We start from the raw sequence: 25,027 nt of genomic DNA on the forward strand, positions 1-25,027 counted from the left end.
TCTTTCTCCTTCCTCACAGGGCTGGGTGTGCAGATCTCAGCCCGAACGCTACCCTCCCAGGGGCCTTCTGTCCACTCAGCCCAGCACCGCACCACCCACCCCCACCTGCACTCATTTGCCGGCACATGACCGGATGTCACTTCTCTGCGTAACGCTTCTCAATAGCGTTACCATCAAGGTATGTGTCTTTATTTCTCGCAAATCACAAGACTAATGTATCTGGCTTTTACCCGCTGGAAGGTGACGGGGTAGTCACACAACAGGGACTCTGCAGTCTTGTTCACTGTCGCTTCCTCAACTAAAGTAGCGTGCTTAATAAGCATCTGTCAATTCCATATGAATGTGCAAGGTATGCAGGAAGGAGTTAATTTAAAAAGAGAAAAAAAAACCCTAAAGCATCTAAAAACAGGTGACCGTTCCCTTCTCTGTGGCACAATAGTTGGGATATTAGATGATGCTTAGAGCCCACTGCAGGGCTCGAACTCCCAAAGGGTGAGATCCTGACCTGAGCTGGGATCCGGAGTCTGTGGCTCATCCAGCCGAGCCACCCAGGCACCCCCTAGCGTGAATTCTGATAGCAAGTCTCACTCTTTATTATCTTCCCACTTTTTCTCAGGATAAAGGACAGGGATGTAGGCATTCCTGAAAGATTGCTGGCTCCCAGGAGGGGCTTCCCCAGGTTTTCTGCCTCCTCTCCCACTGGAGGGTCCTCTCCTTTCCTTCGGGAAGTGCGGGCGTACATTCCGAGATGTGTCGGCTCTGTTAGTAACGGGAAGGACAACTTCTGCCAATAGGAAGGTAAAACAGAGAGACAGACATTCAGCTGCTTAGAGGCCAGGAAGGTTTCAGGAAATGATAGGCCAGATGGCCAGACTTAACCACAAATTAAAAACAAGGACGAAAATAGCAGAAGATGACGTTCGGTTCCCAACATAAACAAACAAACAAACAGAAACATGCAGTGGCCATTTGATGCCCCAGGAATCGAAAGAAATACTCAGAATTCAAAGCTTTCGATCCAACCCAAGTGGGAGGGTATGTGGGGGCAGCGGGGAGACAGGGAGGCTGGGAGGACAATGTCAATGGAGGCACCCACAGGAGGAGGGCAGCGTGAGTCTGTCACAGGAGACACCTGAGAGGGGCACCGACCTTCTGCACAGCAGGGACTGAGCCGTTGCGGGCAATCCGGTGGGCGTTGATCAGTAATGATGATGCGCGCTGCCTGGTGTCTGGAACCCAGCAGGCGCCCGGGAACGTTTGTTCGATAAATCCCACAAGGCAATTAATGAATTGCATAGCGAAAGAACAAATAAACACGCAGATAAGAGGGGTGGCGAGGGAACGCACCGAGAGGGTGTCAGGCGCGGGGCCATCGCAACAGAAGGCTTCGCTGGTCCTGGCCAAAGAAGGATCCCAGAGCCTCGCAGCCTTCAAGTATATTTGAGGAGAAAATGGAACATTCCACTGCCTTTCGCTAACCATCTCACAGGAATCACAACCAAAGCAGATGTAGCAGGCAAGGCACCGAAAAAGTTGTTGTGAGTGTGGTGCGAAATATCACGTCCCGTCTCGAGAAGGGTTACAGGATAGCAACGTGCGGAGCCGGCAGGAGATCAGATCACAAACAAGCTGACGTTGGCGGAGGCAACGAAGGAAGAAATGTTCTTCCAGACACATCGGTATTTCAGGTGACATTCTTCAGGACGGTCCTAGAACAGAACTCCGTGGGAGCCAGCCCTGCCTTCCGGAACCGGCCAAGGTAAGGTTACCAAGTGATAGAGATAAAATTATATAAGTTTTATAGTCATGCCAGGTCTGGGGTGGGGCCCAAGAATTTATGTTTCTATCAAGTTCCCAGTTGAGGCCAATGTTACTGGTGCAGGGACGACACTTTGAAAACCACCACTCAAGGTCTTTGGGAAAGTCAAGTCTTGGATGAGCAAATGCATTGAAGTGGTCGGTCATCGTGCGTCCGGGTGTAAATCCTGAGGGCCCAGGTGCTGGGGACTCACTGCTGACGTGAGAAGCATTCAGAGCGGTGTCGGAAAAATGAGCCCCAGGGGTCCTCCCTGAGTTCGCGTAAATAACAAATACTCTGCAGCCAGACTGCCTGGTGTGTGGCCCTGGGCAAGCCACGTAACCTCTCTGGGCCTTTACCATCAATCGTTTTCTGATGAAATACATTCACATTTGTAAAGCCCTTAGAATTGTGCCCGTCACTTAGAAAACAGCATGTACATTTTTTAAAATTTAATTTTATTGGGGTGAGAACACTTAACGTGGGGTCTGCCCTCTTAACAAAAATTGTTTAATATTTATTTATTTTGGGGAGACAGAGTGCAAGCAGGGGAGGGGCAGAGAGAGACAGAGATACGGAATCTGAGGCAGTCAAAGACCCCCGACGCGGGGCTCGAACCCACAAAGCGCAGGATCATGACCTGGGCTTAACCGACTGGGCCACCCAGGCGCCCCTTAACAAATTTTTAAGTGCGCAATACAGTCTTGTTAACTACAGGCACGATGTTGTATGGTAACATATAGACCTATTCATCTTGCATAACTGAAATGTCACACCTGTTGATTAGCAACTGCCTGTTTCCCCTCCCCCAACATGCTACCCCCGGGTTCGGTGAGTTTGGCTTGTTTAAATGGCTCGCGGAAGTGGGATCGTCCAGTCTTCGTCCTTCTGTAGCTGGCTTATTTCACTCAGCCCAACGTCCTCAAGGCCCATCTATGCTGTCACATGCTGCAGAATCTCCTTCTTTGTAAAAGCCAAATCCTATTCCTTTGTGTGTATTTTCTTTATCCATGCATCCACCTGTGGGCACTTAGGTTGTTTCCACATCTTGTGATGGGGCCAGCATCCTCAAAGGAGTGCTAATATCTCTTTGGGATCCTGATTTTAAACTACTTTGGATAAATACCCAGAAGTGGGATTGCTGGATCCTGTGGTAGCTCCATATTTCAATTTTTTGAGGAACATCTCTATGGCTTTCCACGGTGGCTGCATTATTTTGCATTGCCACCAACAGTGTACAAGCGTTCTAATTTTCCCACGTCCTTGCTCACACTTGTGTGGTTTGTTTTAAATGTTGATATTTATTTGTTTTTGAGAGAGGGTCAGGGGCAGAGGGAGCGCGAGAGAGAATCCCAGGCCGGTTCCACACCGTCAGCACAGAGCCCAGCGTAGGGCTCGATCCCACGAACCACGAGATCATGACCCATCGGCCATTTGTATGTCTTCTTTGAAGAAATCTCTATTCAAGTATTGGGCCCAGTTTTGATTGGGTTTTTAGGATTTTATTGTTGTCATCGTTGTTAAATTGTGGGAGCTCTTTAAGTATTTTGGAAACTAGCCCCTTATCAGTTATATGGTTTGCACATATCTTCTCCCATTCTGTAGGTTGTTTTTGCCTTTGTTCGTTGTCTCCAGTGCTGTGGAGAAGCTTTTCCACTTCCACTAAGCTGTAGTCCAGCTTATCTGTTTTTGCTTTGGTGGCCAGTGCTTTTGGTATCATATCCATGAAATAATTTCTAAGACCAATATCGTGAAGATTTCAGCCTATGTTTTCTTGTAGGAGTTTTACCATCTCAGGTCTTACATTCAAGCCCTTAATCAATTTTCAGCTGACTTTTGTGTATAGTGTAAGTTGCATTCTTTTGCATGTAGATCTCCAGTTTTCCATCATCATTTGGTGAAGAGACTATCCTTTCCCCGTGGTGTATTCTTGGACAACCCCCCCCCCCCGCCCCCGCCCCGCCATCAAAAACCAGCTAACTGCATGTGTGTGGGTTTATTTCTGGGCTCATTGTTCTGATCCATTGTTTGGGCCCACTCTGTAATTAGCAACTGTCACCCTAATGCACTACCTGGCTTTTCTGAAGGCATGTGTCATCCTGGGGAGGTGAGCTTACCGGCCCCCTTATAAAGCCCAGAATTGGCAAAATGATCACTCACATAGGTTGTTGGCCTTAGAAACAAAATAGTTATTTCTCCAGCAAAAATGAATTTATTTGGGAATGACAGAGAATTGCAATTTGGGGGGTAAAAAGCCATGGCAAAACCATAGGCAAGTCCCACAAACAAAGGAGAAGAATTTTATTTTATACAGAAGAAGGAGAAAGTTGGGTTGTTTTGAACTCAGTCCATCGGAGAAAAGCACGCGTTCAGGGTGCTGACGGCTTTTCCCTGGCTGAGCTGCAGGGGTGGTTGGTCGCTTGTAGGGGATGCCGTGCACGTCTCTTCCTGTTGGGGCCTACAGTTGATGATTCCTGTTGAGGAGTCCTCTGTCGGGTCTGTAAGGGACACTTCTTGGACAGTGGTATGGCGGGAGAGCTCCCCCTTCTGGCTTCCCGACTCCCTTGCAGCAAGGTTTCCCTGAGCATTAACACCAGGGTCCCTCGTGAATGCCCTTGTGCTCTGTCTTGTTTCCGAGCTCTCCTGGGAGGAAGGAAAGGCCACAGTGCCCCGTCTGGCAGGAAGACTTACCCATGGGTTCACGTTGCCTTGTCAGTGTGAGTCAACGGGTTGAGTTTCAACGGGTTGAGTTCAAGTTGCAAAAGTTACAACCTACCCAAGGCACTCCGTCCTGAGGTGGTTGAGACACTCCACTGAGCTGCCCACACAAGCCAAGAAACAAGCACGTTCTGAAAACCAAATCGCTCGTGGCCAGGGGCTCACAGGGGAGCTTCCGAAACTGGAAGTAACAACTGCCTAATGTCGAAACGAAGAGCCGATCAATCTGGGAAGCAAGAAGGGAAGGAAGAAAACTATAAACCATTTAGGAGGGCAAAAGGAATGAACACTGACTCAGCAAATGTATCCTTTTGCAACAGGTTCACACTTTGTCGACCTTGACAGTGAAACAGCCAGTTATTTTCCCAGCCTGTCAGACAAAAGCAACGAATTCTTCTGAGCCAGGAAACATGTACTCCCAAGAACATTGAGTTGGAAGAAAGAAGCCAGTGGCTCTCCAACTGCAATGTGCACAAGAATCACCTGGGGGCGACTGGGCGGCTCAGTCGGTTAAGCACCAGCTTGGGCTCAGGTTATGATCTGAGTTCGAGCCCCGCGTCGGGCTCTGTGCTGACAGCTCGGAGCCTGGAGCCTGTTTCGGATTCTGTGTCTCCCTCTCTCTCTGCTCCTCCCCTGCTCATGCTCTGTCTCTGTCACTCAAAAATTAGTAAACATTGAAAAAATTAAAAAAAAAGAATCACCTGGAAAGTTTATTTAAATTCAGATTCCTGGGTCCCAATCCAAGTTTCTGGGTCAATAAATCGGGGGGATAAGGGGGCAATGAGTGTGCCCTTCTAACTTCCCAGGTGACCCAGGGAACATACCTTGAGGAGCCCCAACTCTAGTGGGATTCCCCTCAGTTCACAGAAGAGGGCTTCGAAAGACGTATCCCTGTCTAAAAGACACAACCTTGTCAAACTGACAAAAACCTTGGTGTTTTGCAAAAAGACGTTGCATTTTGATAGCCGGTTTTGATAGTACATTTCACAATATTTAAATCGTCTACATTCAAACTTTCATTTTACATTTGTGATATTTTAAGTTAATTTTTAAAAATTCATAACGATTATGATAATGATGATTTGAAGGATCAGGAAACAATTTCATACATTTCCGACTATAGATTCAAACTGCCCCTCCCCCCCCAAGGCACCTGTGAGACCTTATGACTTCCTGGTGTCATCCAACGTCATCCGCATTTTACGAGGCCTCGGCACACTAATCCACAAACACACTCCTCCCGCCTGGCTCGGGGACCTCATTCGCCGAGGCAGAGGCTGGGCCCGCTGGGCACTCAGGCGTCCGTGTCCACCTGCACGGGCTGCGGAGGCGGTGAGCTGGGTGTGCCCTGGGACCCTCCACCCCTGACTCGCTCCGTGACGGTATCTGGCAATTAGCCTCTCTGGGCCTTAGATTCCTCTCTTGTAAAACAGAGAAGCAACCAAGCCACGTGCTTTGTCCTGCAGTGGGGTGGGGGGGGGGGGCGCTTAACTGAGGTGTGGAGGGTGCTTGGCCCAAAGACAACCCTCTGTGGTGCCTCTCTGTGTCCTCCCTTCTCCTCCCCTTCATTATCATCGCCATCGTTGATTGGTTAGGACTGTACCCCGCCTGCCACCAATATCCACCAATATCCCCTACCAAAGCGCCGCTTATCGGTTTATAACACTCAAATTATCACCGACAGAGCATTTTCGTAAAGAAAGCTCACGTTACTTTCAAGTGTACTTGTTCTCTAAATACAAAGCGCGAAGCCAAACCCAAGCCCCGCCGCTTCTTGGCACTTCCCCACTCCAGTGACACAACAAAACTGCGCACCGGGTCATTCGAGCTGCATTGCATGCAAAGCCATCCTTGGGCTCTTTAACAGGTGTCCATCTTAAACATTTTTTACAAATGTTTATTTTGAGACAGAAGGTGGAGAGGAGGGAGAGAGAGAGAGAGAGGGAGAAAGAGAATCCCAAGCAGGCTCCACACTGTCAGTGCAGAGGCCAACACGGGGCTCGATGTCACGAATCCGCGAGATCATAACCTGAGCCCATGTCAAGCATTGGACACTTAACCAGCTGAGCCACCCAGGCGCCACAACAGGGGCCCGTCTTAGCGAACTTCGCACAAAAATAGAAATTCCGGACCCCCTCGAATGCTGTCACAGGGGATTCGGCCCACGTATCGAAGAAATCTGTCGGCCAATTCCATCAAGCTGTGGAGTGTCATCGTTCGCTATTGTTTTGTTCAGAAATCACTCCCGTCGTTAGAAAAGCAAATCAGGGACAGCCACTGGAGGGCGACAGAGAGGCCACACCTGTGTGGAGGCGGCATCCCCAGCAATGAAGCGGATAAAGTGTTCTTTCTGATCCATGAGGATTCCTGGAGACTCCAGGTGACAGGCACAGAAACTGGCTTCTCTGTCACCCGCTCCCTTTAGACGGCCGCATCCTTCCTGGTGGCCCAGCACATCCTGAGATGGCCCTCCTCGCGTCCCTGCCTGTGGCGTGCTGGCCGCCCCGTTACGCAGGAGCTGCCCTCCATTTTCTTGCCTGAGAGATGGGATGGTTGGGTGGCCGATGGGATCCTCTCGCGGCCCCCAGCCCAAGACCACACGCTGCTGCCCCAGGCAGGTCCCAGCTCTTTAATGCGGTTACGCTCAGATCGATGACTCTCTCTCATTTTCGGAAAAGTAAGGTGTTTAATCAGGACCTCGGAAAGTTAGGAGAAGAAGTCATAAGGCAGAACGAGACCTGCTTAGACAACAAAATCAGGGAGGAGTTTAAAAACTGGGTTCTCACACTTGCAGCCAGTACCCCAAACGGCGAGTCCTAGGATGAGGCTCCGCCTAAACACGGTGTCATGTTTACCAAGACCAGAAGTAAGAAGCGTGCAGACAGATGAACATGCCCACGCAAGAGACCACGGGGCCCCTTAGGCTTTCCTCCAACTGCTCCCCAGCCACCAATGTGGAGCCCCGCCCGCACCAGGAGACAATTCCACCGCCTCCAACTTTCTCTGGCTTCTTCGTTTTGAGGCTGGACAGTTCGACTCACTTCTCTCCCCTTCTTGTCTTCACCCCTAGTGCACGACCGACCGAAGAGGTCAGCGGTTTCGTGTGTGCTGCCGAAGCGAGCACACGGGTCAGTGGTTTGATAAGAGTGTCCTTGCTTTGCCTGGGGAAGTTCCAACTTTCATTCTGCTATAGCCCTGATGCCAGGAGGGTGTTCGTGTGTGTGTGTATGTGTGTGTGTGTGTGTGTGTGCGCGCGCGCGCACGCGTGCATTGTATCTTTGTTTTAGCGCGTAATAAAACCAGCACTCTTCGTGTCTGGATGTGTTCTCAGGAGATCTGCAAGTGCTGTAATAATAGGTTTCTGTTTCCATTGAACGAATCTAGTGCTTTCTACGAGTTACAAACACTCAGCTTCTCTCTCAGGGTGAACACCCTCAACTGAAATGTATTTTCATAGAATAGCAATTTGGTTTCCTAAAAGTCAGTTTTCCTCGGGGCGTCTGGGTGGCTCAGTCAGTTGGGCATCCAACTCTTGATCAGCTCAGGTCTTGGTCTCAGGGTCGTGAGTTCAAGCCCCACATCGGGCTCCACGCTGGGCACGCAATCTACTTGAAAATTAAAAAAAAAAAAAGGGGTGCCTGGGTGGCGCAGTCGGTTAAGCGTCTGACTTCAGCCAGGTCACGATCTCGCGGCCCACGAGTTCGAGCCCCGCGTCGGGCTCTGGGCTGATGGCTCGGAGCCTGGAGCCTGTTTCCGATTCTGTGTCTCCCTCTCTCTCTGCCCCTCCCCTGTTCATGCTCTGTCTCTCTCTGTCCCAAAAATAAGTAAATGTTGAAAAAAAAATTAAAAAAAAGTCAGTTTTCTTTAAATTAGCATTATCAGATCATAAATTTTTTCTCATTATGGAAAAAACCTCCGTTCGGGGTACCTGGGTGGCTCAGTCCATTAAGTGTCCGACTTCAGCTCAGGTCATGATCTCGTGGTTTGTGGGTTCGAGCCCCGTGTGTTGACAGCTCAGAGCCTGGAGCCTGCTTTGGATTCTGTGTTTCCCTCTCTGTCCCTCCCCTGCTCATGCTCTCTCTCTCTCTCTCTCTCTCTCTCTTAAAAATAAATAAACATTAAAACATTTTTTAAAGAAAGAAAAGAAAAAAAATCTCCATTTAGAAACATTGCCTTAGGGTACAGTGGGTAAGCCAGACTTAAATTTAAAAAAGTTCCTATCTTTAAAATGTCTGGGGAATTTATAGAATTCACCACGGTGGTTTGTTTGGTATTATAGTTAGAAATATCATCCATGGGGGAGCCTGGGTGGCTCAGTCGGTTGAGCGTCCGACTTTGGCTCAGGTCATGATCTCACGGTTCGTGAGTTCGAGCCCCGCGTCAGGCTCTGTGCTGACAGCTCGGGGCCTGGAGCCTGCTTCAGAGGCTGTGTATGTCTCTCTCTCTGCCCCTTACCTGCTCACACTCTGTATCTCTATCTCTCAAAAATAAATAAATATTAAAAAAAAATTTTTTTAAGTTGAGGCCAAGGTTATAGCCGCGGGCTTGCTGGGCCGGCCGCTCCAGGAGCACCTGCCGTTTTGCACCTGCTCAGGACTTAGTTCGTGCTCCCCGGGAGAGATGGAAGGAAGCACCCGGCCGAGTTGTCATTTCTGCATTATCTTCTGCAGCCCAGGATGATGTAGGCTTAGTGCTGATCCTCTGAATACATGACTGTGCCTGCTGTCTGACCCGTTCTTTGAATCTGTATCTACTACAAAGACAGAACTGTCCACTAGTCCTATTCCAAAATCTTTCTAAGTTGGACTTAAACATACTGCCACAGCTGTGTGGGTTCCCCCTTCAACAGCTCTGATCCCCCTCTCAGTAATGGGGTGCCAGGGATGTCCAGCTTCCTTCTGTGCTCTAGATAAAAACCCTCTTCTGTCCAGGCCTGGGTCGGTGGGTCTGAATCTCATTCCACAACTCAGGTGAGCGGGAAAAAGGATTTCTGCCATTTTCCCACAACAACTGACTGTCTTTTACCTCTTTGGCCAGTTGCTAAAAATGATACCTGACTTATGACCGCTCCACCGTTCCTAGGGGCTGTGTCTGAGCCCCCCCGGGTGCCTCACCAGGGGTTGGGGGACAGGCCTGGTCCTGGATCATCATTTCTCCAGGCTGGAGAGGAGGCCCCACGGCCGTGGAGAGGGCAGGACCTGCAAGGGACAGAGGACAGGACGGATGAGGACAGCAGCACGGGCTGCCGAGGGCCTTCTTAAAGTCACCATGTAAAATCCCAGGCCTTCTCTGACTTAAATTGTGTTTAATTCCATCTCAACACAATAGTGCCTCCTACGATGTTTAAACAAGGGCGAGAAAAGAAGGAACATGTTTTTTTTTTTTTTCTTATCCAACCAGGACAAAGTTGAAGACATGAGAACAAAACAAGCAGAGGCAGCAGAAAATCGGGTCCGACTTCAGTTTGGAATATGGAACAGCTGGTTTTGTCAAGACCAGATTTACCTCGTGGTTCTGAACAGAGTCCGGGAAGAGGTTTGTAACCCAGTGGGCAATCCTGTGCGGGACCGTGAGTAGAAACGGTCTTTCTCAAATGATCGGTCTTTGACTTCGCCCATCACTGAGATCGAGTTGTGCGTGTGAGTGCGTATTTCTTGGTGAGCGTGTAGGTCAGTGCCACGGGTGTTTGCCCGGCAGATGCCGGGCACTCTGATTGACAGTTGTGTCACTGAGAGAGGGTGGGAGGGGCCACTACTGTGTATTAAATCCCTTCTGCAGTGATAAATACATATTATCTCAGTTATAGTTTAACAGTAACCCTGTCAAGGGACTTTTAATTAATTCGGGAATCAGGTTTTTATTTTCTTTATTAAAAATTTTTTTAAGTTTATTTATATTTGAGAGAGAGAGCGAGAATGAGAGAGAGCAGGGGAGGGGCAGAGAGAGAGGGAAAGGGAGAGAGATTCGCAAGCAGGCTCTGAGCGGTCAGCACAGAGCCCCACACAGGGGCTTGAACTCACGAACCGTGAGATCATAGCCTGAGCTGAAGTCTGAAGCTTAACTGACTGAGCCCCCCCAGGTGCCCCGGAATCAGGTTTTTGATGCAGCAAAGCATGTACTCAAAACCAGTTCCAACCGCAGAGTTCTTTATATTTCATGCTATGCATCTATTACCAAGCCACTATTATTGGAATTCAGCAAAATATAACCAGCACTAACTTTACTCGTTATAATTTGGTTTTCCTTGAGGTTCAGAAGGCACTCAGGTCTGGAGCAGCCTCGAACTCACTGAGTCCACAAGACAGGAAGGAAAAACCCTTTCCCTAGATCCCGTAGCCCAGTCACCTCCAAGGTTTCCAACCCTCCGCCCACGCGGGGTGCATAGAACGGAAGGTGGCTTTTAACCCGCAAAGCCCAACTCTGGAAGCCTTTTCTTCATCAGAATAGAAAGTAGTTATCCAGATGTGGGGCCCAGCTGCCAGGCAAACTGGGCATCCCTGTGAAGAGAGGGAACGAGGTGAGCCTTGAAGCACATCCTGATCAGCTCCCAGGAGGGGCCGGGGGATCAAGGGGCCCAGAGGTCTCTCTGGGAGGTGGAGCAGGCGTGGGGGTGGAGGAGGGGGAGGAGCTCCTGTGAAGGTTGGGATGTCCAGAACGTGCTATGGGTTTGCCAGCTTACAGGTTGGTTTCATAGTTCCAGAGGGAATGCCTGATTCTAGAGTTCGGGGCAGCACAGAGAGCGCCTTGCCGTGGTTGGATGCTGACCACTGGAGTGGGGTGGACGGGACCACCGGGACCTCTCGAGGCAACTATCCACTCATCCGAGAATCCCAAGGCTTCCCTGCAAGCACAGGCCGAGACCCCTCCGGCTGACCCTTCTTCCTCCCTCTTCCAGGAAACCAGCAAACATCTGGCCAAGCAGATCCCATTCGTAATTCAATATTTCATGCTGCAGCGAACGGGCACTCACTTACAGAAAGCCACGATGCAGATACTACAGGAGACAGACCACTATTCCCGGCTGCTTCAGGAACCCAGCGACGCCTCCACCGAGAGGAGATTCCTTAAGGAGAAAACTGACCGGCTCACGCTCTCTGGAAATCATCCAGTTAAAGGGGCGGATGCACAAAGGGGCAGCAATGCTTTGGGGTGTTTCCCGCCATGCATTCACCGTGAGATGGCCCACGAAGTGGCTCCGCATCTGGGACCGCACTCTGTCGCCTTCCGTGTCCACCTTCGCTGGATTGCACGCAGCACCAGAGTTTGGGTCTGACAGGCACACACGCCCGGGGCGGTCCCCTCTGTCGGGAGAGATGGCTCTCCGGGCCTTGGGCCCCACAGCCCCCCAGTTACGGGGTTCTCAAATACTGCTCTCTTTCTTTGTTAATTCATCTTCCCCACCATCAGATTATAAGACCCCAGAGCGGGGAGGTCCGTATCATATTCTTCTTTGGTATTTCCGGGATCTTACATGGCACTTGTTACCTAGTAGCTGCTTAATGAATGACATCTTATTGAACAAATGCATGATGAGGGTGACCGGCTGCTATGGCTTAGCTCCAGACTTCGGTCGTTGGAGACGGTGTCCCTGAGCTGGTCACTCTCAGAGGAATCTGGCTGTGCCACCTGCTCCCCACTGTTGACCACGGTCGTGTTTACAACCCCCAGGAGAAACGAGCCGGCGTGATACTGATTGTCATCTGTCCTGTTTCTCTGGCTGCAATGAGGTCCCATTGCTATGTGAAGCCCTGAAGAGAAGTTTTATAAGGAAAAAAATATTTTTTTAAATGTTTACTTATTTTTGAGAGAGACAGAGGGTGAGCAGGGGAGGGGCAGAGAGAGAGGGAGACACAGACTCCGAAGCAGGCTCCAGGCTCTGAGCTGTCAGCACAGAGCCTGACGCGGGGCTCGAACCCACGAACCGCGAGATCATGACCTGAGCCGAAGTCGGATGTTCAACCGTCTGAGCCCCCCAGGCGCACAGAAAAATACACGTTTTAAAAAAATGTCGAGCTTCCTACCAGTGGTCGTCTCTAGATTGGAAGATTACGGCTAATTTTATTTTTTTCGTCACGCTAAGCAATAGTTAATTTCAGAGGGATTTTAGGAACATTAAGTGAAACCATTTCTACGAGCTACCTGTCCCCCAAATCCAGCGACTCTTCCCGCTCATCAAACACCTCTCTTCTGCACTCTCTAGGTCCGTAGAGGCTCTGGGGGTTAGCCCTTGAACGTGGCTTCTGAAGAGGTAGCCCACCACACCTGGCTTCCCAGCAGGTCGGAGCGTGGGGCTGAGTGCGGGGCCCACGTTCCCATCGGAATAAGCTCACGGCTACCACAAGCACCTCAAGACCTCCGCAGCTTACCACGACCCGGCCGTGCCCCTCGCTCACATCACGGATGTCCTAGGCCGACTGGCAGGGTTCTGAGCCACACTGTCCCTGGGCCACCGGCATCCTTCTATGTCATGGCCCCACCATCGCCGGCTCCTTCGAGTCCCCACCAGACCCTCTGCATCTGACCAGCAGGTGAGGAACGGGAGAGTGCAGAGGATTTCTGGAAGTTTCCAGGAGCCAGGCTCGGGAGCTGTGTGCCTCGCTTCCTCCCACATTCCAGAGGCAGGCCTCAGGCCTAGGGCCTCGCCGGACTGCAAGGCAGGCTGGGAAACGTGGTCCCGCTGAGCCGACAGAAGCCAGCGGAGACCCGCTTTGCCTGTTGCCACACCCGCCCCTACATCCGTAGGGAACCTTCGTTGCACAAAACACGGGAGTAAAGGAACAGGCGTGTTCTCTGCTCTTCCTTCTTATCCCGGGGTCACTCACTCACTCACACACACAGGCGCACATACGCACACACGTACGTTTCCTCCTGCAATGCGCCTGTGGGCTGGCGTTTTGTTCCTAACAAGTGCGGAAATAGAGGAAGACCACCCAAGGGGGAAGGAGCAAAGGTATTTAGCGAGAGCTGATGACGACGAGGAGGAGGAGGTCAGCCACCGTCGCTCGGGGGTTTGGGCAAAGCCTCACGGGCAGGGAGAAGGCTCCGTGTGAGCCCTGGGTGGGGGCTGAGGGCAGCGAGCTAGAAGCAGACGTCCCCTGTGGCCGGTTAGGCGTATATATTCGGCTTTCTCTGGTGGGTCCTAAATCAGAAATAGGGACACAATTTGAGGGAAGCTGTCATTCAGCAAACCCTGGTCACCTGGGGGCGAGTCACTGTAGAGGTTATTGCTTCACTTTCGAGATCGTGGGTAGGAAACGGTCTGCCTTCCGCAAGTCTGACTTCCAGGAGGCTGGCCCCCGGGACCGGTTACGGCAGAGAACAGATTGTTGCAAGAGCTCTGTTTTTACGGATGGTCTGGCCACCGTGTGAGTATAGTCTGTCTCTCAGACTTTTCCCTTCTCTGGCTGCAGGACAGCCCCGGCAGGTGACACGTGCTGTAACCCCAGTCTGGGCTGACGGTGCACGGATCCACAACCCCGTCTTTACACCCCCCCGATGCTCCTCACAGGGGCGGCAGTGAGGGGGGTGGTGTTCCCTTCCATCAGCGCCGCAGTGATGAGGCCGAAGGGTATTCATGGAAACGTATCAACCCGGTGGGATAAACAAATCCGGATTCCCCCATCTTGTTTCTACCCCTGGTTGGGGGGAGGGCCTCCCATGCCCCTTTGGTCACGCTCAGTGACATGGTGTGTGGGTTATCTATTGTTACCTAACAAATTATCCCAAGTTTTACCCCCGAAATTTCCTCTCTCGGTTTCTTCGGGTCAGGAATTCACATGGGCCCTGGCAGGTGCCTCTGGCTGTGCGTGTGTATGTGTGTGTGGGTGGGGGGAGGTCTCACAGAGTTGGTCCAGCTTCTGTGGTGGGCTGCATAACGGCCCCCCAAATAGCCAGGCTCTAATCCCTGGTGCCGGCGAAAGCGACGTGGGCCCGTACAAAATCTCTGCCCGTGAGAGGCTCCATGATGAGGCTCCATTTCACTTTCTAACCAATGAGCTCTCAAACCAGGCCAGCATCTGTAATTGTTTCACAAGCAGCCGTTCATCACATCCTGTAGAACAGCTGGCCTTCGACCACAAAACTGCTGATAGAACTTTAGGAAGAGCAAAGAGTTAACTAATGCAGACCAGGAACAGTTTGTGTCGACAGCACCCCACTTTCTAGACTATGAAACACCGAGCCTGGTTGCAGGCAGAGAAGAATCGATTAGACGGTGTTTGAAAACTGCTCAGCTGGTTAGCACGGAATTAACAGGTTTTCTCTCTTCCCTGGTTTATCTGAGTAGGTGATTCTTCTTCTTTCTCACAAAACCCCCCTTGCTTTCCCTACCCAAGCGGGACACTTTTTCTGGCCACTCTGGGATCGGTGCTCTCGCAGGTGTCATTCTGAGACCCCAGATAAGGCTCTAAGAGAACTTAGTGTCACCCTCCTTCCTCTGGTGTCAGGTTCTTTAAATGGAGAAAGGGGTCTTTGTAGGTCTGGGGACACTACAGACTGAGACTGGAAGGTGACCCTGGGTTGTCCCCGTGGGCCCCAGACGCCATCACAGGTGTCCTCAAGAGAGGGAGGCAAAGCAAAGAAGGAGCAGGTCGGAAGGGACCACCCTGCCAGCTCTGGAGGTGGAGGAAGGGGCCACGAGCTAAAGAGAGCAAGGAACGCAGCTCTCGAAGCTGGACAAGGCGAGCAGTAGGATTCTGTCCAGAGTCTCTTGAGGGAGCATGACCCCGTCAACACCATGACCTTAGCCCCGTGAAACTGGCCTCGGACTTGTGGCCTCAGAATTGTAAGAGAGTTTCTGTTGTTGTAAGCCACTGTGTTTGTGGCAATTTGTTATAGCAGCTGCAGGAAACTGATACGGGCTCCAAGCTCACTCTCCTGTCTGTGGACAGGCCTCAGGCCCTGGGTGGCCTTTGGCCAAAGACATCAGCTCTTTGCCACGTCGCCTGCCGGGACTTTACCACAACAGGGCAACCCACATGGAAGGTCTATAGGATTATCAGGGTCAGGATGGCATTTTGTAAATAGAATTGAACGGCTTTTTTTTTAAGGTTGCCCAAGTGAGTGTGAAGACAGGTAATGTGGCAACGACTCTTCAATGCACGCGCCTGTTTCCATCATGGCACCTGGGGCACCTGGCACGCGGCGGATGCTGTTTTGAGGCAATGAGTGATGGCTGGCGGGTGACTGCAGTGACAACAGAAAGAACAGGATGGCTCATGAAAGCGTGGAAAGGGAGTTCCATTTCTCACTAGCTGTGTGATTTGGGCCAAGAGCCCACCTCTCTGAGCCCCCATTTCCTAGCTGACTGGTTTTTTTCTATAGACCATGTGTGTAAAGAAATCGGCTCGCTACCTTACGGGGGCGGGAGGTCAATATCCGGGGAATGCTCCACAGCCACAAGGTGGCGTTTTTAACAGAGGTATTGTGTTGGGGGTCTCTCCACTTCCTACACCATATACGGGCCGCCAAAGCAAGCACCCCACTTTCTAGACTATGAAACACTGAGCCTGCTTGCAGGCAGAGGAGGAAGGAGGCGGCCTGGGGTGGAATTTGAGAATTAGGGGGAATTCTCCAGTGGTTGTGCCAATTCCCATAAGCTCCCTGGGAAAGGTCCTGGGAGGGCAGGTCACAGCGCTGTTTCCTCCTTTATCTGAAAGATAAGCTTTCACAGAGCGCTGATCACCAGGCGAATGCCAGAGAAGACAGCTGGCCGTATCCCAGGAAAAGGCTAGGCCACCAGCCTTCCCGTGGCTGCAGGCTGGGTGGGCCGCACGACACCAAGCCGGGGCCCAGGGCCACCAACCAGCTCAGCTTCGCCAGACTTTTCGGTTTCTATCTCCTCTGGCTCGCAGAGGGCCGCGGAGAAGGCAAAATCGGACCCTGGCCTTAAGGACCAAATAAACAGCAACCTTGCAGGCTCCGGGTTCTCACGCTTTAACTGCAAACGAATCATCTGGAGAACCCTCTTGAAACTCAGATGGATTCAGTGATCTTGAGGTGGCCCTCGACCCTGCAGGTCTGACAAGCTTCCAGGTGAAGCCAGTGTTGCTGGGCCCTCCTTTGAGAAGCACCGATCCATGGCAAGAGTCTATGTTGGAGAAAACAAAAACGGGGCCAGGGACAACGTACCCTGGACTCTGTGCTCCGGCCCGCACAGAAGGGACGCTGCTCGGGAGCGCACTGCTCTGCCCCCGGGCAAGGACGGCGTCAGAGGTGGGCGCAGCGACCTCTGCGGTTCGGGGCGCCGCCCCAACCCCAACCTCCTCTCCGTCACCGTCCCCTCCCCATCTCCCTCCCCCGGCACCGCCAGAACCGTGTCCAGGCTGCGCTGGGCCTTCGAGAGGCACCCCAGCCGGAGAGCCTCCACCGGTCCCACCCCGTCCGCCCGTCCGCCCCGCCTCCGGCTCGGTTCCCTCCGCCTCCCTCACCGCCCGGGTTTCCGCTCCTTTCTGGTCTCTGCTTTCCTCCCCTGGCACCGCCCCTCCGCCTCCGGCACCGCCCCTCCGCCTCAGACTCCGCCCCTTCGCCTCCGGCACCGCGACTCCGGCCCCGCCCCCCAGGCACCGCGCCTCCGGCTCCGCCCCCCAGGCACCGCCCCTCCGGCCCCGCCCCCCCAGGCGCCGCGCCTCCGGCCCCGCCCCCAGGCACCGCCCCTCCGCCTCCGGCACCGCCCACCCCCGCCTCTCTCCCTGTCTCTCTCTTTCTAGTTCCTGGAATCTTAGTCTCCCTCTTCACTTCCTTTTCTGGGAACCAAGGAGAAAAGAAACTGAAACTGAACCTGAGTTGACTGGGAAACGGAAGATCAGGGAGGAGATGCTCAGGGTAATTCGCCAGAGGTCGTGTGAGGACCGGGTCTGCAAGATCAGAGCCGGTTCTCAGACTCACCATTCATTCGTTTATTAGTTCATTCTAGAAACATCCGTTGAAATGCTATGTGCCACGAACTCTGCTAGGTCCCAAGGACAACAGCAACGCTTCGGGCCCGGAGCTGCCCCGTGGACAACCTGGGGGCAGAAATGGGCGTTCACAGAGGTCAAGGCAGTGTGCTGACACTATGCTAGGTGGGTGGGTGCGGGTGGGAGGGAACAGGGGGGCGCCCGGGAAGCGAGTCCACCGGGTCTGGGGAAGGATGGCCGGAGGCTGTGACCTGGAAAGCAGCCCAGTGTGCAGGGAGGGGGAGGAGGAGGAGCACCCCTGAGCCGCAGGAGTTCTGTGTAGTGAGCAAGGTGTTACAAGAAGCAGTGGGGGTGGGGCTGAGCCAGGTGAGGCCAGGTCTGGCACACCAAGCTGAGCAGTTGGGACTACCCCACCCACCCCCACCCCTGCAGTGGGCGACCCCGCAGCATTTAAGCAGGGTGCTGTCCACTCCCCGCAGGGAGTCGAGGACATGCACTGGATTGGAGGTAGGGGGTGATGGCGTGGAAGCTTGCCCGTCACGGCTTTCCATGAGCACCAGCTCTCCTCCGCAGGCCCGGGGCCAGGCTGGCAGCTGGAGAGAGGGCTGGACAAGGACCAGAGGGATCTGGAGCTCCCTGGGCACCCTGGGCTGCGCTGGCAGCAGGGGGTGGGGTCAATGTGACTGTTTGCCTACGACTATGCTTCCTTGTGGATGCTGTGCTTTTGCCAGATTATTTTTGGGCACAGGAGACAATAGCAAGAGGGCAGGGCCAGCTGTGCCATGGTGGGAGCCCCAGGAGCTGAGGGCGACCCAGGCTTGAAAGGAGCTCCCAGGGGCAGCTGCATAGACAGAGAACATCACAGCTGGGACTTGGCAGGGCAGGAGAATGTCTCCGGGAGCCTAGGGGGAAGGACAGGCCACCAGAATTGCCGGCCGCGTTTAGGGATGTCTGAGTAGGGTGCTGGTCCTGAAGGCTAATTCTCAAAGGCTCAGGGTCTGACGCTTACTTCAGAGAATGTAATCAGTGTTTCTTTGGTAGAGAAGGAATCGTCAGCAATTCAGGGGGAAGCCTGTGAGCTTCTGGAGGACAGGAGCTGGATCTTGGTGATTTTAGGATGGTGGGGGAAGATTCTAGAGCACAGGGAGTGAAACCTTAGACTGTGATCTTAGCTCTCCCACTTCCTGGCTGCTTCCTCGTTAGGGGACCCAACGGTGGCCTAATTCCTTGGTCTCTGTCTTCTCATGTGTCACATGGGAGTGATAACCATACTCCTCTCATAGGATGGTTGTGAAGGTGACTTATTCTCACAGGCTGACACGTAGCACATACTTCCACGGTGCACATGAGTTATTATTTTATTATTTCCGAATTTCACCCCTAACAAGCCCCTGGGCTCTTCAGGGAAGTTCATATAAGGAGCCAATTAGAAACAGCGAGGTACCAACATCTCAGACCAGGAGTCACTGGAGTCATGAGAGGGAGGCTCCTGGAGCGTCCGGGGGCCAATGTAAGTAGCCGCTTGCGCCACTGAGAGTGAGCGCGCGAGCGGTCCTTAAATTTGGCACACCAGACACGCCACTCACCTTCGCCTAGCCCTGGCCCTGGCGTTGGCTGTTTCCCCTTGGTTTTCGCTTTCGCCCATGGCGCTTTCTGATTTTATTCCTCAACAAGGGGGGCTGGGGAGAGCCTCCTGTGGTTTGAAAAAGTCACATCCCTCCTCGCAGTGAAGTCTTGTGTCTCTGCCTGGCTGCTCTCGCTTTTCCGTGTACGGATGGCACATTCCCTCCTCCATCCTGCTCACAGCCCATCAGGAAAGGGTGTCACTCTTCCTCCTAGTGAGAAAGGCACTGAGGCCCAGAGGTGATGAGTGGCTGGACAAACGTTCCTCGCTAATTACGGGGAGAGTATGCGTCTCCCAGCAGGCCACCCTGGATGGGGCTGCCGGGACCCAGCAATGGACCCTGCAGAACAAGGGGACTTCAGCCAGAGAGTTGTATTGTGGGGCCTCCTCCCCTTCTCGGGGTGAGCCACCCTGAATTTGTTTCCATCTAGGCTTGGCCGACCCCAGGACTTGGAGCTGGGGTGGGTTCTGGGTCTTTGGATGGAGTGGGGGCGACCCTTCCTAATCACGGTTTTGGGGAGCTTGTTGTCTGGGACTCTGAGCTGAGCTAAGGAGAATGGAGATAGGTGGCCAGCCCCTTCCAAAAGGATATGTCACTCTCCATCTACAGAGGGCCACTCTGGAGCCTGCTTGACCTCAGCCTCCACTTTCCACCCATTTCTATCCTGGAGAAATCAGCTGAGCCCAACTCCAGAGAGGGCTCCAGGAGGACAAGGAGGAAGATGGTGTGGGTCCGGCGAAAATGAATAAAGGGAAACTCACGAAAGTGGACTTGGCTGCTAGCTGGGGAGGCTAGGAGGGGGGCCATCACTCCCGGTCAATGACAGGAAGAGTCATCAATCACAGACCCAGCGGAAGACTCCCCAGAGGACAGAGCCATCAGTTGGGGGAGGGCGCCTAGCGGGGAGACACGTGTGCGCCGCATCTCCTACTGGAAAGCCCCGCCCCTGCAGCTCAGCCAAGGAGAAACTGCCATCACCCCAATGCCTGCTCTTCTCCAACAGTCTTTCGTTCGAAACAACTCCTCCCCGGGCGCCTGGATGTCTCAGTGGGTTGAGCATCAGCACTCGATCTCAGCTCAGGTCATGATCTCAAGGTTCATGATTCAAGCCCCACGTTGGGCTCGGCGCTGACAGCAGCAGAGTCTGCTTCAGATTCTCTCTCTCCCCCTCTCTGCTCCTCCTCTGCGCTCTCCCTCTCTCTGTCTCAAAATAAACTTAAAGTAAAGAAATAAACATTAAAAAAAACCCAAAACGTCCCAACTTCCTCCAACTTCTCCGTAAAATGACTTGCGTGTGGTTTTGCCGCAGCTTGCTTGTCCCAATGTGCAATTCTCTACTGTTCCCAAATAAACCCATCTTTTGGTGGTAAAATAACCTTTATTTTTAAGGTTAATAGCTGTCTGCATGGGGAAGGGGAAGTTGGCCATTGGCAGAGCGCTTGGGAATTCCTGCTGGTTCCGGAATGATCCCTGTGAACCGCTAGCAGGAATTTCAGACGGCCAATTATCTGTGCCAATTATCAGAGCGTTGGGAAGGAAGACCAGGCTTAAGGGAATGGGCGTGTCTAGGTTCAGGGCTGCATTCTGCTCCGGATGGCTCAAGGCCAGTAGGGCAGCGGTTCTCAGACTGCTCTCCGAGCGGTGGGGGGCTTCCTGGGCCCTGCACTTGAGTTTCTGGGTCAGCAGGTCTGGGCCCCAGAATCTGCATTTCCTCCCAGCTTGCAGAGACACGAGCGCGCGGGCCTGGGATGGGGCTGGGCGCGCGGAGCCCCGGGAGAAGTTGCGGCAGCCGACAGGCACCGGGCGCGGGTGGGGGGCGTGGGGAGAGGCGGTGGGGGGTGATGGGTTCGGTTTCCTTCCTGCACCAGGCGGGTCCAGCTCCCTCGCATCCCCTGAGTTTCGTTTCTTCTCGGAGGCGGGGGCGACGAGAGCGAGGGGGCGGAGCGGGCGCTGCATAAAAGCCGGGCGGCGGCGGCGGCGGCGGCGGCGGCGGCGGCGGCGGCGAGGGGCCCTGGCAGCTGCGCGGGGACAGGTGAGGGTCGCGTTCCTGGGTAGCAGCACCTTCTTGCAAGCTGGGGGGCTGGGGTGGGAGGGCTGGGTGCGGAGACAAGCTCTCTGGAGGCATGGGGGAGCAGAAGCTGGTCATAGTGAGGACGGTGATGATGGTGATGGTGACGGTGACAGTGACGATGATGATGGAAATACTGGCTGGGCTCAGAGGCCGCTTGATTCTGCTTCTGACCAACAGGCTGCTAAGACTCCTGGATGACTTATCAGAAACAGCCCCTCCCCCCCCCCCCCCCCCCCCCGCACCTCGAGGACTTTTCTGCTTGAGGAGGTGGGCCGGTGGAGGGGAGGGGGGCCAAGGGGGTCTCCCAGGGGGCCAGTCTCCCAAGGGGGTCTCCCAGGGGTGTGCACTGAGAAAGTTTCACGTTCAGTGCTGGGCGCCCTCCAAGCCCACCCTGAAGGTGGCCCATGGCTTGTATCAGTTTATATTTCCTGCTATCGACCTTAAAAATAAAACCGTGTGTTCTTTGATCAGCAAACGTGGGCTTCTTCAGGAATAGCAGCGATCTGGAATCCGGGACGCGCAAGCCATGGCAAAACCATAGGCAAGTCCAACAAACAAAGGACAGGGACAGTGTTTTCTGGAAGGGGCTTGGGGAGGGTTGTTTTGAACCTAGTCCACCGGAGAAATGCAAGAGGTCATGGCGATGGCAGGTTCTTGGCGGCTGAGTGGCAGGGGTGGCGGTTTCCCGTAGGAGATGACGTACCCACCTGTCCCTGGGGGGGGGGGGGGGGCTATAATTGATGATTGTCTCTGGTCGGGGTCTGTTACTGACAATTCTTCCTATAATTGAGGAGAAATGGTACAGCCTCCGCCTTCTGGCCTCCCCACTACTTTAGTAATTTTACTGGTTTTCACATTGCTGGGGAGTGAAAACCAGACAAGTCCACAGTGGGAGTGCGCAGACCAGGGGGGTCTGCACTATCCTGCAGAATTCAGGGAGGTTAGGGTGGAGGGTCCCCGCTAGGGGGCGTCCTGAGTAGCCGAGCAGCCGGGTAGGAAGGAGGGAGGGGCCTGGCATCTGGGGAAGTGCCCCGCCCAACGTACCCCCCCCCCCACCCAGGGAATGGGGGGCTGCCCAGGGACCCGCTTCTCTGCTGCTAGCGCTGCGGGATGGGACTGAGCAGGGGACAGGCTAGTTTTGAGGGAGTTAAGACCGTCCTGGGGGCTGATGGAGGGAGCCAGGCTCGGAGACACCTGCACTCCACCCCGCGTGACCGCCCGAGCTGTGCATGTGGGGGCTCTTGGAATCATTTGGTCAAATTTAAATCAGGTGGTTGTCAGAAGCAGGATCAAGTGATGCTAACCCCTAGCGGTCAGTCCCAAACGGCTCCTCGAATGTCTAGCCGTGTCATTTTTCCACTTTGGAACAGAGCTGCTGGCCGGGAACCCCTGTCATGTGGACAGGATGCCCCCTGCCCCTCCATTTCCTTCTTGGCTTCCCTCTCCCCACCTCCCGGTACTGAGCTCCCTCCTGGTGGTTTGGTAGAGAGCATTAGGTCTAAAGAGCAGAATGTTCTCCCCTTCCACCATAAAAATTTAAATGTCAGTGGGTTTTTGCAAGGCAGAAGACTCCCAAGAGAAAAAGTGAGTGTAAGTCCTACGGGGATTATTTTAAAAACTGGACTCAATTGTGTTGGGCAAGTGGCAGACTTCCTCGATCAGGGGTTCATCAGGACGCAACAGGTGGGTGGTTCTTAATAGGGGTTGGGAGACCTCTGTGAGGTCTGGGCTGGAGGAAGCTTTCCCACAAGGATAGCGACCCACGGGACCGCCCTTGGATGGTGCCCCCACCCTCTGCTGCAGAGACTCTCCAGGGATGCCGCTGGTGGATAGGGTCCGGGTCTGGAAGCCACCCTCTGAAATCCAAAGTGCAGGGGCAGCCAGACAGCCTCGTCCGAGAACGGGGGGGGGGGGGGGGGTGTGGGGGGGGGCAGGCTGGGTGTCCACAGACCCGCCCTGGGCAGTTTCTCTATCCCCTGCCCCAACCTTGGCAGTGAGGGAAGAGCCCATCCTGACCACTGGCAGGGGTGGGGGGAGGAAGATGAAAGTGGAGAGGGGTTCCGGGTGATGTGCCTACCTCAGAGAGCAGCCCACAGTCTTGTCTTAAACACACAGTGTGGGTTAGACGTTTTAGGAGCAGACGCGGGCTGAGAGCGTGACCCCACCATGGCCACAACTGGCGACTGCATTCAGTTCGGTTTGACGGCCGGGTGCCGAGTGTAACTGATAAGTAAGAAACGGGCTTTAATTCCTGAGATTGTCCTGCCCCTGAACTCCAAACTGATCTTCAAAGATCATCTATGAAAGGTACAAACATTTAAGATGCACAGATAAGATTTTGTGTCCAAGGGATGTCATATGAAGCAAACAGAGGAGGGGAATGTATTCACACAATCCTGTGTTGATGGAATTTGAACGCGTGGTCATGGGGCTGTAGGACCTGGGGACCAATGATGCCACCTGACTGGGTGCACTAAGGCCAACTGAGGCAGCTGTGGTCTTCAATGTGGGGCCCCAGTCTGGGACTCCCTGAGTGCACAAAGCATCTCCAAAGGCATGGTTGGTCGGGGGGAGGTTAGGAAATACATTTCCATATTGTCATACTCTTTCTAATTGATTGCCTTTCCAAATCACCTTTCTCCCACTTTACGATAAAAGGAATACATTTCTCCCCTTTTTTTCTTTTTAGTTTTTTTTAACATTTATTTATTTTTAAGAAACAGAGAGAGACAGAGCACAAGTGGGGGAGGGGGCAGAGAGAGGGGAGACACAGAATGTGAAGCAGACTCCAGGCTCTGAGCTGTCAGCACAGAGCCTGATATGGGGCTCAAACCCACAGACCGAGAGATCGTGACCTGAGCCAAAGTCGGACACTTAACTGACTGAGCCACCTAAGCGCGCCTCCCTTTTTTTTTTTTTTAACCTGTCCCTTTCAACTGCCCCAATATTAAAGGAAGATCGCGTAGCTCTTGGGGGAGGGTCTTGTGAAAGAAGCACAGAGAACATCAGAAAATATCGTTGATTCAGGCAGTAAATTAACAGTAAGGCTCTGTGCCTTATCGGTCTCTCTTAGAATTAAAATACTCAAGATTTGCCAAAAGGGTTCTGAGAACCATGAGCTTGCTTCATCGTGAGGCCTCTGTGCATCGTTCTTAACAATGGGACCTTACCTTGATGAGTCGTCACATACGTTCACCTGGGTTTTGGCCTAATTTGTAAGTTTTGTGTGATTTCAAGGAGGCGTGGGAGAAGAGCTCCGTGTTTCTATCCAACTAGTCAACGTTGCATCGTCAAGGGAAAAGGAAGGTGTGTTGGAGGTAAGTAGGCGGTTTACATTTCTCATAATTTGTTTCAAGTCATAGAAAAATTCCCGCTCACTTTTACCCAAGATGATTAGATGTGTAAAATTTACTATTTAGAGGCATGGGGTCCCAGAAATTTTTTTATTTTATTTTACTTTATTAAAAAAATGTTTTTATGCTTATTTGTTTTTGACAGAGAGAGAGAGAGAGAGAGAGAGAGAGAGAGAGAGAGCATGAGCAGGGGAGGGGCAGAGAGAGAGGGAGACACAGAATCCCAAACAGGCTCCAGGCTCTGAGCTGTCAGCCCAGAGCCCGACGAGGGGCTCGAACTCACAGACCGCGAGCTCATGACCTGAGCCGAAGTCAGACGCTCAACCGACTGAGCCACCCAGGCGCCCCCAGAAATTCTGAAAAATGAATTTCAGACATATATGTACGGATCTGGAGGGATACAGACAAGTATGGTGAAGTGGACGATTAGCTTCTTTCAAAATAAAATGATATCATATCTAAATGAGAAGGCGGATGTTAGCCGAAGCCATCGTGGTGATCATTTCACAAAATGTGCTCAGACCTTCATGCTGTACGCCTCGAACGTACACAGTGACGGATGTCGA

The 25,027-nt window shown here is 53.0% G+C and overlaps 1 protein-coding gene across 3 annotated transcripts in view; it reads left to right on the plus strand.

The window, feature by feature from the left end:
- The first annotated feature begins 21,020 nt into the window (after positions 1-21,020).
- The window catches only part of LOC125174999 (interferon-induced GTP-binding protein Mx1), a 30,793-nt gene continuing 26,786 nt past the window's right edge, over positions 21,021-25,027 (plus strand). The window contains exons 1-2 of one of the 3 annotated variants that reach the window (XM_047875221.1): positions 21,021-21,069; positions 24,182-24,425. The gene's annotated coding sequence lies outside the window, so the exon portion shown is untranslated. The remainder of the gene's footprint in view (positions 21,070-24,181; positions 24,426-25,027) is intronic. The other 2 variants (XM_047875219.1, XM_047875222.1) reach the window with 2 other exon arrangements.

This window comes from Prionailurus viverrinus, chromosome C2 (genome assembly GCF_022837055.1).
Source record: "Prionailurus viverrinus isolate Anna chromosome C2, UM_Priviv_1.0, whole genome shotgun sequence".
NCBI lineage: Eukaryota > Metazoa > Chordata > Mammalia > Carnivora > Felidae > Prionailurus > Prionailurus viverrinus.